Genomic DNA, 19,068 nt, shown 5'->3' with positions numbered 1-19,068 from the left:
ATGTGCCCAGGGACCCCTGGCACTGGGCTGGGGCCTGACTGCAAAGAATCCTTATATCGAAGGATGGACCTCAGACCGAACTTGTCCCCTCCTCAAAGTTGTGCTGCCCTGATAGACCCAAGGGAGCCGTACAAAGTGACATCAGCAACCTGGACTGGTGAGTTTTCTTTCCCAGGGAAAATGGCCAAAGGATGTGCCCAGGGGCCCCTGACCCCGGGCTGGGGCCTGACTGCAAAGAATCCTTATATCGAAGAATTGAACACAGACCGAAGTTGTCCCCTCCTCAAAGTTGTGCTGCCCTGATAGACCCAAGGGAGCCCTACAAACTGACATCAGCAACTTGAACTGGTGAGTTTTCTTTCCCAGGGAAAATGGCCAAAGGATGTGAGCAGGGGCCCCTGGCACTGGGCTGGGGCTTCACTGCAAAAAATTCTTATATCGAAGGATGGAACCCAGACCGAAGTTGTCCCCGCCTCAAACTTGTGTTGCCCTGATAGACCCAAAGGAGCCCGAGAAACTGACATCAGCAACCTGGATTGGTGAATTTTCTTTCCCAGGGAAAATGGCCAAAGGATGTGAGCAGGGGTCCCTGGCACTGTGCTGGGGCTTCACTGCAAAAAATTCTTATATCGAAGGATGGAACCCAGACCGAAGTTGTCCCCGCCTCAAACTTGTGTTGCCCTGATAGACCCAAAAGAGCCCTACAAACTGACATCAGGAACCTGGATTGGTGAATTTTCTTTCCCAGGGAAAATGGCCAAAGGATGTGCCCAGGGGCTCGTGGCACTGGGCTCGGGCCTAACTGTAAAGAATCCCTATATCGAAGGATGGATCGCAGACCAAAGTTGTCCCCACCTCAAACTTCTGTTGCCCTGATAGACCCATAGGAGCCCTACAAACTGACATCAGCAACCTGGACTGGTGAATTTTCTTTCCCAGGGAAAATGGCCAAAGGATGTGCCCAGGGGCTCGTGGCACTGGGCTCGGGCCTAACTGTAAAGAATGCCTATATCGAAGGATGGATCGCAGACCAAAGTTGTCCCCACCTCAAACTTGTGCTGACCTGATAGACCCAAGGGAGCCGTACAAAGTGACATCAGGAACATGGACTGGTGAGTTTTCTTTCCCAGGGAAAATGGCCAAAGGATGTGCCCAGGGGCCCCTGACCCCGGGCTGGGGCCTGACTGCAAAGAATCCTTATATCGAAGAATTGATCACAGACCGAAGTTGTCTCCTCCTCAAAGTTGTGCTGCCCTGAGAGACCCAAGGGAGCCCTACAAACTGACATCAGCAACCTGGACTGGTGACATTTCTTTCCCAGGGAAAATGGCCAAAGGATGTGCCCAGGGGCCCCTGGCACTGGGCTCGAACCTGACTGCAAAAACTCCATATATCGAAGAATGGACCGCAGACCGAAGTTGTCCCCTCCTGAAAGTTGTGCTGCCCTGATAGACCCAAGGGTGCCCTACAAACTGACATCAGCAACCTGGACTGGTGAGTTTTCTTTCCCAGGGAAAATGGCCAAAGGATGTGCCCAGGGGCCCCTGACCCCAGGCTGGGGCCTGACTGCAAAGAATCCTTATATCGAAGAATGGATCACAGACCGAAGTTGTCCCCTCCTGAAGGTTGTGCTGCCCTGATAGACCCAAGGGTGCCCTACAAACTGACATCAGCAACCTGGACTGGTGAGTTTTCTTTCCCAGGGAAAATGGCCAAAGGATGTGCCCAGGAGCCCCAAGAACAGGGCTGGGACCTGACTGCAAAGAATCCTTATATCGAAGGATGGATCGCAGACCAAAATTGTCCGATCCTCAAATTTCTGCTGCCCAGATAGACCCAAGAGAGCCCTATAAACTGACATCAGCAACCTGGACTGGTGAGTTTTCTTTCCCAGGGAAAATGGCCAAAGGATGTGCCCAGGGGCCCCTGGCACTGGGCTGGGGCCTGAAAGCAAAAAATCCTTATATCGAAGGATGGACCCCAGACCGAAGTTGTCCCCTCCTCAAACTTGTGCTGCCCTGATAGACACAAGGGAGCCCTACAAACTGACATTGGCAACCTGGACTGGTGAATTTCGTTCCCAGGGAAAATGCCAAAAGGATGTGCCCAGGGGCCCCTGTCCCTGGGCTCGGGCCTGACTGTAAAGAATCCCTATATCGAAGGATGGATCACAGACCGAAGTTGTCCCCTCCTCAAACTTGTGCTGCCCTGATAGACCCAAGGGAGCCCTACAAACAGACATCAGGAACCTGGACTGGTGAATTTTCTTTCCCAGGGAAAATGGCCAAAGCATGTGCCCAGGGGCCCCAAGCACAGGGCTGGGACCTGAATGCAAAGAATCCATATATCGAAGGATGGATCGCAGACCGAAGTTGTCCCCTCCTAAAGGTTGTGCTGCCCTGATAGACCCAAGGGAGCCCTACAAACTGACATCAGCAACCTGGACTGGTGAGTTTTCTTTCCCAGGGAAAATGGCCAAAGGATGTGCCCAGGGGCCCCTGGCACTGGGCTGGGGCCTGACTGCAAAGAATCCGTATATCGAAGGATGGACCCCAGACCGAAGTTGTCCCCTCCTCAAAGATGTGCTGCCCTGATAGACCCAAGGGAGCCCTACAAACTGACATCAGCAACCTGGACTGGTGAGTTTTCTTTCCCAGGGAAAATGGCCAAAGGATGTGCCCAGGGGGCCCTGGCACTGGGCTGGGGCCTGAATGCAAAAAATCCTTATATCGAAGGATGGACCCCAGACCGAAGTTGTCCCCACCTCAAGCTTGTGCTGCCCTGATAGACACAAGGGAGCCCTACAAACTGACATTGGCAACCTGGACTGGTGAATTTCGTTCCCAGGGAAAATGCCAAAAGGATGTGCCCAGGGGCCCCTGTCCCTGGGCTCGGGCCTGACTGTAAAGAATCCCTATATCGAAGGATGGATCACAGACCAAAGTAGTCCCCTCCGGAAACTTGTTCTGCCCTGATATACCCAAGGGAGCCCTACAAACAGACATCAGGAACCTGGACTGGTGAATTTTCTTTCCCAGGGAAAATGGCCAAAGCATGTGCCCAGGGTCCCCAAGCACAGGGCTGGGACCTGAATGCAAAGAATCCTTATATCGAAGGATGGACCTCTGACCGAAGTTGTCCCCTCCTCAAAGTTGTGCTGCCCTGATAGACCCAAGGGAGCCGTACAAAGTGACATCAGCAACCTGGACTGGTGAATTTTCTTTCCCAGGGAAAATGGCCAAACGATGTGCCCAGGGGCCCCTGGCACTGGGCTTGAGCCTGAATGCAAAAAATCCTTATATCGAAGGATGAACCCCAGACCGAAGTTGTCCCCTCCTCAAAGTTGTGCTGCCCTGAGAGACCCAAGGAAGCCCTACAAACTGACATCAACAACCTGGACTGGTGAGTTTTCTTTCCCAGGGAAAATGGCCAAAGGATGTGCCCAGGGGCCCCTGGAACTGGGCTCGAACCTGACTGCAAAAACTCCATATATCGAAGAATGGACCGCAGACCGAAGTTGTCCCCTCCTGAAAGTTGTGCAGCCCTGATAGACCCAAGGGTGCCCTACAAACTGACATCAGCAACCTGGACTGGTGAGTTTTCTTTCCCAGGGAAAATGGCCAAAGGATGTGCCCAGGGGCCCCTGACCCCAGGCTGGGGCCTGACTGCAAAGAATCCTTATATCGAAGAATGGATCACAGACCGAAGTTGTCCCCTCCTGAAAGTTGTGCTACCCTGATAGACCCAAGGGAGCCCTACAAACTGACATCAGCAACCTGGACCGGTGAGTTTTCTTTCCCAGGGAAAATGGCCAAAGGATGTGCCCAGGAGCCCCAAGAACAGGGCTGGGACCTGACTGCAAAGAATCCTTATATCGAAGGATGGGTCGCAGACCAAAATTGTCCGATCCTCAAATTTCTGCTGCCCAGATAGACCCAAGGGAGCCCTATAAACTGACATCAGCAACCTGGACTGGTGAGTTTTCTTTCCCAGGGAAAATGGCCAAAGGATGTGCCCAGGGGCCCCTGGCACTGGGCTGGGACCTGACTGCAAAGAATCCTTATATCGAAGGATGGAACCCAGACCGAAGTTGTCCCCTCCTCAAACTTGTGTTGCCCTGATAGACCCAAAGGAGCCCTACAAACTGACATCAGCAACCTGGACTGGTGAATTTTCTTTCCCTGGGAAAATGGTCAAAGGATGTGCCCAGTGGCCCCTGGACCTGGTCTCGGGCCTGACTGCAAAGAATCCTTATATCGAAGGATGGATCGCACACCAAAGTTGTCCCCTCCTCAAATTTCTGCTTCCCTGATATACCCAAGGGAGCCCTACAAACTGACAACAGGAACCTGGAATGGTGAGTTTTCTTTCCCAGAGAAAATGGCCAAAGGATGTGCCCAGGGACACCAAGCACAGGGCTGGGACCTGACTGCAAAGAATCCTTATATCAAAATTTAGACCCCAAACTGAAATTGTCCCCTCCTCAAAGTTGTGCTGCCCTGATAGACCCAAGGGAGCCCTACAAACTGACATCAGCAACCTGGACTGGTGAGTTTTCTTTCCCAGGGAAAATGGCCAAAGGATGTGCCCAGGGGCCCCTGACCCCAGGCTGGGGCCTGACTGCAAAGAATCCTTATATCGAAGAATGGATCACAGACCGAAGTTGTCCCTTCCTGAAAGTTGTGCTACCCTGATAGACCCAAGGGAGCCCTACAAACTGACATCAGCAACCTGGACTGGTGAGTTTTATTTCCCAGGGAAAATGGCCAAAGCATGTGCCCAGGAGCCCCAAGAACAGGGCTGGGACCTGACTGCAAAGAATCCTTATATCGAAGGATGGATCGCAGACCAAAATTGTCCGATCCTCAAATTTCTGCTGCCCAGATAGACCCAAGGGACCCCTACAAACTGACATCAGCAACCTGGACTGGTGAGTTTTCTTTCCCAGGGAAAATGGCCAAAGGATGTGCCCAGGGGCCCCTGGCACTGGGCTGGCGCCTGAAAGCAAAAAATCCTTATATCAAAGGATGGACCCCAGACCGAAGTTGTCCCCACCTCAAGCTTGTGCTGCCCTGATAGACACAAGGGAGCCCTACAAACTGACATTGGCAACCTGGACTGGTGAATTTCGTTCCCAGGGAAAATGCCAAAAGGATGTGCCCAGGGGCCCCTGTCCCTGGGCTCGGGCCTGACTGTAAAGAATCCCTATATCGAAGGATGGATCACAGACCAAAGATGTCCCCTCCTCAAACTTGTGCTGCCCTGATAGACCCAAGGGAGCCCTACAAACAGACATCAGGAACCTGGACTGGTGAATTTTCTTTCCCAGGGAAAATGGCCAAAGCATGTGCCCAGGGGCCCCAAGCACAGGGCTGGGATCTGAATGCAAAGAATCCTTATATCGAAGGATGGATCGCAGACCGAAGTTGTCCCCTCCTAAAGGTTGTGCTGCCCTGAGAGACCCAAGGGAGCCGTACAAACTGACATCAGCAACCTGGACTGGTGAGTTTTCTTTCCCAGGGAAAATGGCCAAAGGATGTGCCCAGGGGCCCCTGACCCCAGGCTGGGGCCTGACTGTAAAGAATCCTTATATCGAAGAATGGATCACAGACCGAAGTTGTCCCCTCCTGAAAGTTGTGCTACCCTGATAGACCCAAGGGAGCCCTACAAACTGACATCAGCAACCTGGACTGGTGAGTTTTATTTCCCAGGGAAAATGGCCAAAGGATGTGCCCAGGAGCCCCAAGCACAGGGCTGGGACCTGACTGCAAAGAATCCTTATATCGAAGGATGGATCGCAGACCAAAATTGTCCGATCCTCAAATTTCTGCTGCCCAGATAGACCCAAGAGAGCCCTATAAACTGACATCAGCAACCTGGACTGGTGAGTTTTATTTCCCAGGGAAAATGGCCAAAGGATGTGCCCAGGGGCCCCTGGCACTGGGCTGGGGCCTGACTGCAAATAATAGTTTTATGGGAGAATGGATCACAGACCGAAGTTGTCCCCTCCTGAAAGTTGTGCTACCCTGATAGACCCAAGGGAGCCCTACAAACTGACATCAGCAACCTGGACTGGTGAATTTTCTTTCCCAGGGAAAACGGCCAAAGGATGTGCCCAGGGGCCCCTGGCACTTGGCTGGGACCTGAATTCAAAAAATCCATATATCGAAGGATGGACCCCAGACCAAAATTGTCCCCACCTCAAAACTGTGCTGCCCTGATAGACCCAAGGGAGCCCTACAAACTGACATCAGCAACCTGGACTGGTGAGTTTTCTTTCCCAGGGAAAATGGCCAAAGGATGTGCCCAGGGGCCCCTGGCACTGGGCTGGGGCCTGACTGCAAAGAATCCTTATATCGAAGGATGGACCCCAGACCGAAGTTGTCCCCTCCTCAAAGATGTGCTGCCCTGATAGACCCAAGGGAGCCCTACAAACTGACATCAGCAACCTGGACTGGTGAGTTTTCTTTCCCAGGGAAAATGGCCAAAGGATGTGCCCAGGGGCCCCTGGCACTGGGCTGGGGCCTGAATGCAAAGAATCCTTATATCGAAGGATGGACCCCAGACCGAAGTTGTCCCCACCTCAAGCTTGTGCTGCCCTGATAGACACAAGGGAGCCCTACAAACTGACATTGGCAACCTGGACTGGTGAATTTCGTTCCCAGGGAAAATGCCAAAAGGATGTGCCCAGGGGCCCCTGTCCCTGGGCTCGGGCCTGACTGTAAAGAATCCCTATATCGAAGGATGGATCAGAGACCAAAGTTGTCCCCTCCTCAAACTTGTGCTGCCCAGATATACCCAAGGGAGCCCTACAAACAGACATCAGGAACCTGGACTGGTGAATTTTCTTTCCCAGGGAAAATGGCCAAAGCATGTGCCCAGGGGCCCCAAGCACAGGGCTCGAACCTGAATGCAAAGAATCCTTATATCGAAGGATGGATCGCAGACCGAAGTTGTCCCCTCCTAAAGGTTGTGCTGCCCTGAGACACCCAAGGGAGCCCTACAAACTGACATCAGCAACCTGGACTGGTGAGTTTTCTTTCCCAGGGAAAATGGCCAAAGGATGTGCCCAGGGGCCCCTGGCCCTGGGCTGGGGCCTGACTGCAAAGAATCCTTATATCGAAGGATGGACCTCTGACCGAACTTGTCCCCTCCTCAAAGTTGTGCTGCCCTGATAGACCCAAGGGAGCCGTACAAAGTGACATCAGCAACCTGGACTGGTGAGTTTTCTTTCCCAGGGAAAATGGCCAAACGATGTGCCCAGGGGCCCCTGGCACTGGGCTGGGGCCTGAATGCAAAAAATCCTTATATCGAAGGATGAACCCCAGACCGAAGTTGTCCCCTCCTCAAAGTTGTGCTGCCCTGAGAGACCCAAGGAAGCCCTACAAACTGACATCAGCAACCTGGACTGGTGAGTTTTCTTTCCCAGGGAAAATGGCCAAAGGATGTGCCCAGGGGCTCCTGGCACTGGGCTCGAACCTGACTGCAAAAACTCCATATATCGAAGAATGGACCGCAGACCGAAGTTGTCCCCTCCTGAAAGTTGTGCAGCCCTGATAGACCCAAGGGAGCCCTACAAACTGACATCAGCAACCTGGGCTGGTGAGTTTTCTTTCCCAGGGAAAATGGCCAAAGGATGTGCCCAGGGGCCCCTGACCCCAGGCTGGGGCCTGACTGCAAAGAATCCTTATATCGAAGAATGGATCACAGACCGAAGTTGTCCCCTCCTGAAAGTTGTGCTACCCTGATAGACCCAAGGGAGCCCTACAAACTGACATCAGCAACCTGGACTGGTGAGTTTTCTTTCCCAGGGAAAATGGCCAAAGGATGAGCCCAGGGGCCCCTGGCACTGGGCTGGGACCTGACTGCAAATAATCCTTATATCGAAGGATGGACCCCAGACCGAAGTTGTCCCCTCCTCAAAGATGTGCTACCCTGATAGACCCAAGGGAGCCCTACAAACTGACATCAGCAACCTGGACTGGTGAGTTTTCTTTCCCAGGGAAAATGGCCAAAGGGTGTGCCCAGGAGCCCCAAGAACAGGGCTGGGACCTGACTGCAAAGAATCCTTATATCGAAGGATGGATCGCAGACCAAAATTGTCCGATCCTCAAATTTCTGCTGCCCAGATAGACCCAAGGGAGCCCTATAAACTGACATCAGCAACCTGGACTGGTGAGTTTTCTTTCCCAGGGAAAATGGCCAAAGGATGTGCCCAGGGGCCCCTGGCACTGGGCTGGGACCTGACTGCAAAGAATCCTTATATCGAAGGATGGAACCCAGACCGAAGTTGTCCCCTCCTGAAAGTTGTGCTACCCTGATAGACCCAAGGGAGCCCTACAAACTGACATCAGCAACCTGGACTGGTGAATTTTCTTTCCCAGGGAAAACGGCCAAAGGATGTGCCCAGGGGCCCCTGGCACTTGGCTGGGACCTGAATTCAAAAAATCCATATATCGAAGGACGGACCCCAGACCAAAATTGTCCCCACCTCAAAACTGTGCTGCCCTGATAGACCCAAGGGAGCCCTACAAACTGACATCAGCAACCTGGACTGGTGAGTTTTCTTTCCCAGGGAAAATGGCCAAAGGATGTGCCCAGGGGCCCCTGGCACTGGGCTGGGGCCTGACTGCAAAGAATCCTTATATCGAAGGATGGACCCCAGACCGAAGTTGTCCCCTCCTCAAAGATGTGCTGCCCTGATAGACCCAAGGGAGCCCTACAAACTGACATCAGCAACCTGGACTGGTGAGTTTTCTTTCCCAGGGAAAATGGCCAAAGGATGTGCCCAGGGGCCCCTGGCACTGGGCTGGGGCCTGAATGCAAAGAATCCTTATATCGAAGGATGGACCCCAGACCGAAGTTGTCCCCACCTCAAGTTTGTGCTGCCCTGATAGACACAAGGGAGCCCTACAAACTGACATTGGCAACCTGGACTGGTGAATTTCGTTCCCAGGGAAAATGCCAAAAGGATGTGCCCAGGGGCCCCTGTCCCTGGGCTCGGGCCTGACTGTAAAGAATCCCTATATCGAAGGATGGATCAGAGACCAAAGTTGTCCCCTCCTCAAACTTGTGCTGCCCAGATATACCCAAGGGAGCCCTACAAACAGACATCAGGAACCTGGACTGGTGAATTTTCTTTCCCAGGGAAAATGGCCAAAGCATGTGCCCAGGGGCCCCAAGCACAGGGCTGGGACCTGAATGCAAAGAATCCTTATATCGAAGGATGGATCGCAGACCGAAGTTGTCCCCTCCTAAAGGTTGTGCTGCCCTGAGAGACCCAAGGGAGCCCTACAAACTGACATCAGCAACCTGGACTGGTGAGTTTTCTTTCCCAGGGAAAATGGCCAAACGATGTGCCCAGGGGCCCCTGGCCCTGGGCTGGGGCCTGACTGCAAAGAATCCTTATATCGAAGGATGGAGCTCTGACCGAACTTGTCCCCTCCTCAAAGTTGTGCTGCCCTGATAGACCCAAGGGAGCCGTACAAAGTGACATCAGCAACCTGGACTGGTGAGTTTTCTTTCCCAGGGAAAATGGCCAAACGATGTGCCCAGGGGCCCCTGGCACTGGGCTTAAGCCTGAATGCAAAAAATCCTTATATCGAAGGATGAACCCCAGACCCAAGTTGTCCCCTCCTCAAAGTTGTGCTGCCCTGAGAGACCCAAGGAAGCCCTACAAACTGACATCAGCAACCTGGACTGGTGAGTTTTCTTTCCCAGGGAAAATGGCCAAAGGATGTGCCCAGGGGCTCCTGGCACTGGGCTCGAACCTGACTGCAAAAACTCCATATATCGAAGAATGGACCGCAGACCGAAGTTGTCCCCTCCTGAAAGTTGTGCAGCCCTGATAGACCCAAGGGTGCCCTACAAACTGACATCAGCAACCTGGACTGGTGAGTTTTCTTTCCCAGGGAAAATGGCCAAAGGATGTGCCCAGGGGCCCCTGACCCCAGGCTGGGGCCTGACTGCAAAGAATCCTTATATCGAAGAATGGATCACAGACCGAAGTTGTCCCCTCCTGAAAGTTGTGCTACCCTGATAGACCCAAGGGAGCCCTACAAACTGACATCAGCAACCTGGACTGGTGAGTTTTCTTTCCCAGGGAAAATGGCCAAAGGATGTGCCCAGGAGCCCCAAGAACAGGGCTGGGACCTGACTGCAAAGAATCCTTATATCGAAGGATGGGTCGCAGACCAAAATTGTCCGATCCTCAAATTTCTGCTGCCCAGATAGACCCAAGGGAGCCCTATAAACTGACATCAGCAACCTGGACTGGTGAGTTTTATTTCCCAGGGAAAATGGCCAAAGGATGTGCCCAGGGGCCCCTGGCACTGGGCTGGGACCTGAATGCAAAAAATCCTTATATCGAAGGATGGACCCCAGACCGAAGTTGTCCCCTCCTCAAAGATATGCTGCCCTGATAGACCCAAGGGAGCCCTACAAACTGACATCAGCAACCTGGACTGGTGAGTTTTCTTTCCCAGGGAAAATGGCCAAAGGATGTGCCCAGGGGCCCCTGGCACTGGGCTGGGGCCTGAATGCAAAGAATCCTTATATCGAAGGATGGACCCCAGACCGAAGTTGTCCCCACCTCAAGTTTGTGCTGCCCTGATAGACACAAGGGAGCCCTACAAACTGACATTGGCAACCTGGACTGGTGAATTTCGTTCCCAGGGAAAATGCCAAAAGGATGTGCCCAGGGGCCCCTGTCCCTGGGCTCGGGCCTGACTGTAAAGAATCCCTATATCGAAGGATGGATCAGAGACCAAAGTTGTCCCCTCCTCAAACTTGTGCTGCCCAGATATACCCAAGGGAGCCCTACAAACAGACATCAGGAACCTGGACTGGTGAATTTTCTTTCCCAGGGAAAATGGACAAAGCATGTGCCCAGGGGCCCCAAGCACAGGGCTGGGACCTGAATGCAAAGAATCCTTATATCGAAGGATGGATCGCAGACCGAAGTTGTCCCCTCCTAAAGGTTGTGCTGCCCTGAGACACCCAAGGGAGCCCTACAAACTGACATCAGCAACCTGGACTGGTGAGTTTTCTTTCCCAGGGAAAATGGCCAAAGGATGTGCCCAGGGGCCCCTGGCCCTGGGCTGGGGCCTGACTGCAAAGAATCCTTATATCGAAGGATGGACCTCTGACCGAACTTGTCCCCTCCTCAAAGTTGTGCTGCCCTGATAGACCCAAGGGAGCCGTACAAAGTGACATCAGCAACCTGGACTGGTGAGTTTTCTTTCCCAGGGAAAATGGCCAAACGATGTGCCCAGGGGCCCCTGGCACTGGGCTGGGGCCTGAATGCAAAAAATCCTTATATCGAAGGATGAACCCCAGACCGAAGTTGTCCCCTCCTCAAAGTTGTGCTGCCCTGAGAGACCCAAGGAAGCCCTACAAACTGACATCAGCAACCTGGACTGGTGAGTTTTCTTTCCCAGGGAAAATGGCCAAAGGATGTGCCCAGGGGCTCCTGGCACTGGGCTCGAACCTGACTGCAAAAACTCCATATATCGAAGAATGGACCGCAGACCGAAGTTGTCCCCTCCTGAAAGTTGTGCAGCCCTGATAGACCCAAGGGTGCCCTACAAACTGACATCAGCAACCTGGACTGGTGAGTTTTCTTTCCCAGGGAAAATGGCCAAAGGATGTGCCCAGGGGCCCCTGACCCCAGGCTGGGGCCTGACTGCAAATAATCCTTATATCGAAGAATGGATCACAGACCGAAGTTGTCCCCTCCTGAAAGTTGTGCTACCCTGATAGACCCAAGGGAGCCCTACAAACTGACATCAGCAACCTGGACTGGTGAGTTTTCTTTCCCAGGGAAAATGGCCAAAGGATGTGCCCAGGAGCCCCAAGAACAGGGCTGGGACCTGACTGCAAAGAATCCTTATATCGAAGGATGGGTCGCAGACCAAAATTGTCCGATCCTCAAATTTCTGCTGCCCAGATAGACCCAAGGGAGCCCTATAAACTGACATCAGCAACCTGAACTGGTGAGTTTTATTTCCCAGGGAAAATGGCCAAAGCATGTGCCCAGGGGCCCCAAGCACAGGGCTGGGACCTGAATGCAAAGAATCCTTATATCGAAGGATGAACCCCAGACCGAAGTTGTCCCCTCCTAAAGGTTGTGCTGCCCTGAGAGACCCAAGGGAGCCCTACAAACTGACATCAGCAACCTGGACTGGTGAGTTTTCTTTCCCAGGGAAAATGGCCAAAGGATGAGCCCAGGGGCCCCTGGCACTGGGCTGGGACCTGACTGCAAATAATCCTTATATCGAAGGATGGACCCCAGACCGAAGTTGTCCCCTCCTCAAAGATGTGCTACCCTGATAGACCCAAGGGAGCCCTACAAACTGACATCAGCAACCTGGACTGGTGAGTTTTCTTTCCCAGGGAAAATGGCCAAAGGATGTGCCCAGGAGCCCCAAGCACAGGGCTGGGACCTGACTGCAAAGAATCCTTATATCGAAGGATGTATCGCAGACCAAAATTGTCCGATCCTCAAATTTCTGCTGCCCAGATAGACCCAAGGGAGCCCTATAAACTGACATCAGCAACCTGGACTGGTGAGTTTTCTTTCCCAGGGAAAATGGCCAAAGGATGTGCCCAGGGGCCCCTGGCACTGGGCTGGGACCTGACTGCAAAGAATCCTTATATCGAAGGATGGAACCCAGACCGAAGTTGTCCCCTCCTGAAAGTTGTGCTACCCTGATAGACCCAAGGGAGCCCTACAAACTGACATCAGCAACCTGGACTGGTGAATTTTCTTTCCCAGGGAAAACGGCCAAAGGATGTGCCCAGGGGCCCCTGGCACTTGGCTGGGACCTGAATTCAAAAAATCCATATATCGAAGGACGGACCCCAGACCAAAATTGTCCCCACCTCAAAACTGTGCTGCCCTGATAGACCCAAGGGAGCCCTACAAACTGACATCAGCAACCTGGACTGGTGAGTTTTCTTTCCCAGGGAAAATGGCCAAAGGATGTGCCCAGGGGCCCCTGGCACTGGGCTGGGGCCTGACTGCAAAGAATCCTTATATCGAAGGATGGACCCCAGACCGAAGTTGTCCCCTCCTCAAAGATGTGCTGCCCTGATAGACCCAAGGGAGCCCTACAAACTGACATCAGCAACCTGGACTGGTGAGTTTTCTTTCCCAGGGAAAATGGCCAAAGGATGTGCCCAGGGGCCCCTGGCACTGGGCTGGGGCCTGAATGCAAAGAATCCTTATATCGAAGGATGGACCCCAGACCGAAGTTGTCCCCACCTCAAGTTTGTGCTGCCCTGATAGACACAAGGGAGCCCTACAAACTGACATTGGCAACCTGGACTGGTGAATTTCGTTCCCAGGGAAAATGCCAAAAGGATGTGCCCAGGGGCCCCTGTCCCTGGGCTCGGGCCTGACTGTAAAGAATCCCTATATCGAAGGATGGATCAGAGACCAAAGTTGTCCCCTCCTCAAACTTGTGCTGCCCAGATATACCCAAGGGAGCCCTACAAACAGACATCAGGAACCTGGACTGGTGAATTTTCTTTCCCAGGGAAAATGGCCAAAGCATGTGCCCAGGGGCCCCAAGCACAGGGCTGGGACCTGAATGCAAAGAATCCTTATATCGAAGGATGGATCGCAGACCGAAGTTGTCCCCTCCTAAAGGTTGTGCTGCCCTGAGAGACCCAAGGGAGCCCTACAAACTGACATCAGCAACCTGGACTGGTGAGTTTTCTTTCCCAGGGAAAATGGCCAAACGATGTGCCCAGGGGCCCCTGGCCCTGGGCTGGGGCCTGACTGCAAAGAATCCTTATATCGAAGGATGGAGCTCTGACCGAACTTGTCCCCTCCTCAAAGTTGTGCTGCCCTGATAGACTCAAGGGAGCCGTACAAAGTGACATCAGCAACCTGGACTGGTGAGTTTTCTTTCCCAGGGAAAATGGCCAAACGATGTGCCCAGGGGCCCCTGGCACTGGGCTTAAGCCTGAATGCAAAAAATCCTTATATCGAAGGATGAACCCCAGACCCAAGTTGTCCCCTCCTCAAAGTTGTGCTGCCCTGAGAGACCCAAGGAAGCCCTACAAACTGACATCAGCAACCTGGACTGGTGAGTTTTCTTTCCCAGGGAAAATGGCCAAAGGATGTGCCCAGGGGCTCCTGGCACTGGGCTCGAACCTGACTGCAAAAACTCCATATATCGAAGAATGGACCGCAGACCGAAGTTGTCCCCTCCTGAAAGTTGTGCAGCCCTGATAGACCCAAGGGTGCCCTACAAACTGACATCAGCAACCTGGACTGGTGAGTTTTCTTTCCCAGGGAAAATGGCCAAAGGATGTGCCCAGGGGCCCCTGACCCCAGGCTGGGGCCTGACTGCAAAGAATCCTTATATCGAAGAATGGATCACAGACCGAAGTTGTCCCCTCCTGAAAGTTGTGCTACCCTGATAGACCCAAGGGAGCCCTACAAACTGACATCAGCAACCTGGACTGGTGAGTTTTCTTTCCCAGGGAAAATGGCCAAAGGATGTGCCCAGGAGCCCCAAGAACAGGGCTGGGACCTGACTGCAAAGAATCCTTATATCGAAGGATGGGTCGCAGACCAAAATTGTCCGATCCTCAAATTTCTGCTGCCCAGATAGACCCAAGGGAGCCCTATAAACTGACATCAGCAACCTGGACTGGTGAGTTTTATTTCCCAGGGAAAATGGCCAAAGGATGTGCCCAGGGGCCCCTGGCACTGGGCTGGGACCTGAATGCAAAAAATCCTTATATCGAAGGATGGACCCCAGACCGAAGTTGTCCCCACCTCAAGCTTGTGCTGCCCTGATAGACACAAGGGAGCCCTACAAACTGACATTGGCAACCTGGACTGGTGAATTTCGTTCCCAGGGAAAATGCCAAAAGGATGTGCCCAGGGGCCCCTGTCCCTGGGCTCGGGCCTGACTGTAAAGAATCCCTATATCGAAGGATGGATCACAGACCAAAGTTGTCCCCTCCTCAAACTTGTGCTGCCCTGATAGACCCGAGGGAGCCCTACAAACAGACATCAGGAACCTGGACTGGTGAATTTTCTTTCCCTGGGAAAATGGCCAAAGCATGTGCCCAGGGGCCCCAAGCACAGGGCTGGGACCTGAATGCAGAGAATCCTTATATCGAAGGATGGATCGCAGACCGAAGTTGTCCCCTCCTAAAGGTTGTGCTGCCCTGAGAGACCCAAGGGAGCCCTACAAACTGACATCAGCAACCTGGACTGGTGAGTTTTCTTTCCCAGGGAAAATGGCCAAAGGATGAGCCCAGGGGCCCCTGGCACTGGGCTGGGACCTGACTGCAAATAATCCTTATATCGAAGGATGGACCCCAGACCGAAGTTGTCCCCTCCTCAAAGATGTGCTGCCCTGATAGACCCAAGGGAGCCCTACAAACTGACATCAGCAACCTGGACTGGTGAGTTTTCTTTCCCAGGGAAAATGGCCAAAGGATGTGCCCAGGGGGCCCTGGCACTGGGCTGGCACCTGAATGCAAAAAGTCCTTATATCGAAGGATGGACCCCAGACCGAAGTTGTCCCCACCTCAAGCTTGTGCTGCCCTGATAGACACAAGGGAGCCCTACAAACTGACATTGGCAACCTGGACTGGTGAATTTCGTTCCCAGGGAAAATGCCAAAAGGATGTGCCCAGGGGCCCCTGTCCCTGGGCTCGGGCCTGACTGTAAAGAATCCCTATATCGAAGGATGGATCAGAGACCAAAGTTGTCCCCTCCTCAAACTTGTGCTGCCCTGATATACCCAAGGGAGCCCTACAAACAGACATCAGGAACCTGGACTGGTGAATTTTCTTTCCCAGGGAAAATGGCCAAAGCATGTGCCCAGGGGCCCCAAGCACAGGGCTGGGACCTGACTGCAAAGAATCCTTATATCGAAGGATGGATCGCAGACCGAAGTTGTCCCCTCCTAAAGGTTGTGCTGCCCTGAGAGACCCAAGGGAGCCCTACAAACTGACATCAGCAACCTGGACTGGTGAGTTTTATTTCACAGGGAAAATGGCCAAAGGATGTGCCCAGGGGCCCCTGGCACTGGGCTGGGGCCTGACTGCAAAGAATCCTTATATCGAAGGATGGACCTCTGACCGAACTTGTCCCCTCCTCAAAGTTGTGCTGCCCTGATAGACCCAAGGGAGCCGTACAAAGTGACATCAGCAACCTGGACTGGTGAGTTTTCTTTCCCAGGGAAAATGGCCAAAGGATGTGCCCAGGGGCCCCTGGCACTGGGCTTGAGCCTGAATGCAAAGAATCCTTATATCGAAGAATGGATCACAGACCGAAGTTGTCCCCTCCTGAAAGTTGTGCTGCCCTGATAGACCCAAGGGTGCCCTACAAACTGACATCAGCAACCTGGACTGGTGAGTTTTCTTTCCCAGGGAAAATGGCCAAAGGATGTGCCCAGGGGCCCCTGGCACTGGGCTCGAACTTGACTGCAAAGAATCCTTATATCGAAGGATGGATCGCAGACCAAAATTTTCCGATACTCAAATTTCTGCTGCCCAGATAGACCCAAGGGTGCCCTACAAACTGACATCAGCAACCTGGACTGGTGAGTTTTCTTTCCCAGGGAAAATGGCCAAAGGATGTGCCCAGGGGCCCCTGACCCCAGGCTGGGGCCTGACTGCAAAGAATCCTTATATCGAAGAATGGATCACAGACCGAAGTTGTCCCCTCCTGAAAGTTGTGCTACCCTGATAGACCCAAGGGAGCCCTACAAACTGACATCAGCAACCTGGACTGGTGAGTTTTATTTCCCAGGGAAAATGGCCAAAGGATGTGCCCAGGAGCCCCAAGAACAGGGCTGGGACCTGACTGCAAAGAATCCTTATATCGAAGGATGGATCGCAGACCAAAATTGTCCGATCCTCAAATTTCTGCTGCCCAGATAGACCCAAGGGAGCCCTATAAACTGACATCAGCAACCTGGACTGGTGAGTTTTCTTTCCCAGGGAAAATGGCCAAAGGATGTGCCCAGGGGCCCCTGGCACTGGGCTGGGACCTGACTGCAAAGAATCCTTATATCGAAGAATGGATCAGAGACCGAAGTTTTCCGATCCTCAAATTTCTGCTGCCCAGATAGACCCAAGGGAGCCCTACAAACTGACATCAGCAACCTGGACTGGTGAGTTTTCTTTCCCAGGGAAAATGGGCAAAGGATGTGCCCAGGGGCCCCTGGCACTGGGCTGGGGCCTGACTGCAAAGAATCCTTATATCGAAGGATGGACCCGAGACCGAAGTTGTCCCCTCCTCAAACTTGTGCTGCCCTGATAGACCCAAGGGAGCCCTACAAACTGACATTGGCAACCTGGACTGGTGAATTTCGTTCCCAGGGAAAATGCCAAAAGGATGTGCCCAGGGGCCCCTGGCCCTGGGCTCGGGCCTGACTGTAAAGAATCCCTATATCGAAGGATGGATCACAGACCAAAGTTGTCCCCTCCTCAAACTTGTGCTGCCCTGATAGACCCGAGGGAGCCCTACAAACAGACATCAGGAACCTGGACTGGTGAATTTTCTTTCCCTGGGAAAATGGCCAAAGCATGTGCCCAGGGGCCCCAAGCACAGGGCTGGGACCTGAATGCAGAGAATCCTTATATCGAAGGATGGATCGCAGACCGAAGTTGTCCCCTCCTAAAGGTTGTGCTGCCCTGAGAGACCCAAGGGAGCCCTACAAACTGACATCAGCAACCTGGACTGGTGAGTTTTCTTTCCCAGGGAAAATGGCCAAAGGATGAGCCCAGGGGCCCCTGGCACTGGGCTGGGACCTGACTGCAAATAATCCTTATATCGAAGGATGGACCCCAGACCGAAGTTGTCCCCTCCTCAAAGATGTGCTGCCCTGATAGACCCAAGGGAGCCCTACAAACTGACATCAGCAACCTGGACTGGTGAGTTTTCTTTCCCAGGGAAAATGGCCAAAGGATGTGCCCAGGGGGCCCTGGCACTGGGCTGGCACCTGAATGCAAAAAGTCCTTATATCGAAGGATGGACCCCAGACCGAAGTTGTCCCCACCTCAAGCTTGTGCTGCCCTGATAGACACAAGGGAGCCCTACAAACTGACATTGGCAACCTGGACTGGTGAATTTCGTTCCCAGGGAAAATGCCAAAAGGATGTGCCCAGGGGCCCCTGTCCCTGGGCTCGGGCCTGACTGTAAAGAATCCCTATATCGAAGGATGGATCAGAGACCAAAGTTGTCCCCTCCTCAAACTTGTGCTGCCCTGATATACCCAAGGGAGCCCTACAAACAGACATCAGGAACCTGGACTGGTGAATTTTCTTTCCCAGGGAAAATGGCCAAAGCATGTGCCCAGGGGCCCCAAGCACAGGGCTGGGACCTGACTGCAAAGAATCCTTATATCGAAGGATGGATCGCAGACCGAAGTTGTCCCCTCCTAAAGGTTGTGCTGCCCTGAGAGACCCAAGGGAGCCCTACAAACTGACATCAGCAACCTGGACTGGTGAGTTTTATTTCACAGGGAAAATGGCCAAAGGATGTGCCCAGGGGCCCCTGGCACTGGGCTGGGGCCTGACTGCAAAGAATCCTTATATCGAAGGATGGACCTCTGACCGAACTTGTCCCCTCCTCAAAGTTGTGCTGCCCTGATAGACCCAAGGGAGCCGTACAAAGTGACATCAGCAACCTGGACTGGTGAGTTTTCTTTCCCAGGGAAAATGGCCAAAGGATGTGCCCAGGGGCCCCTGGCACTGGGCTTGAGCCTGAATGCAAAGAATCCTTATATCGAAGAATGGATCACAGACCGAAGTTGTCCCCTCCTGAAAGTTGTGCTGCCCTGATAGACCCAAGGGTGCCCTACAAACTGACATCAGCAACCTGGACTGGTGAGTTTTCTTTCCCAGGGAAAATGGCCAAAGGATGTGCCCAGGGGCCCCTGGCACTGGGCTCGAACTTGACTGCAAAGAATCCTTATATCGAAGGATGGATCGCAGACCAAAATTTTCCGATACTCAAATTTCTGCTGCCCAGATAGACCCAAGGGTGCCCTACAAACTGACATCAGCAACCTGGACTGGTGAGTTTTCTTT

Source organism: Lonchura striata, chromosome 24, assembly GCF_046129695.1.
Source record: "Lonchura striata isolate bLonStr1 chromosome 24, bLonStr1.mat, whole genome shotgun sequence".
NCBI classification, from domain to species: Eukaryota; Metazoa; Chordata; class Aves; order Passeriformes; family Estrildidae; genus Lonchura; species Lonchura striata.
The sequence above is the reverse complement of the archived record's forward strand: the minus strand, read 5'-3'. Positions refer to the sequence as shown.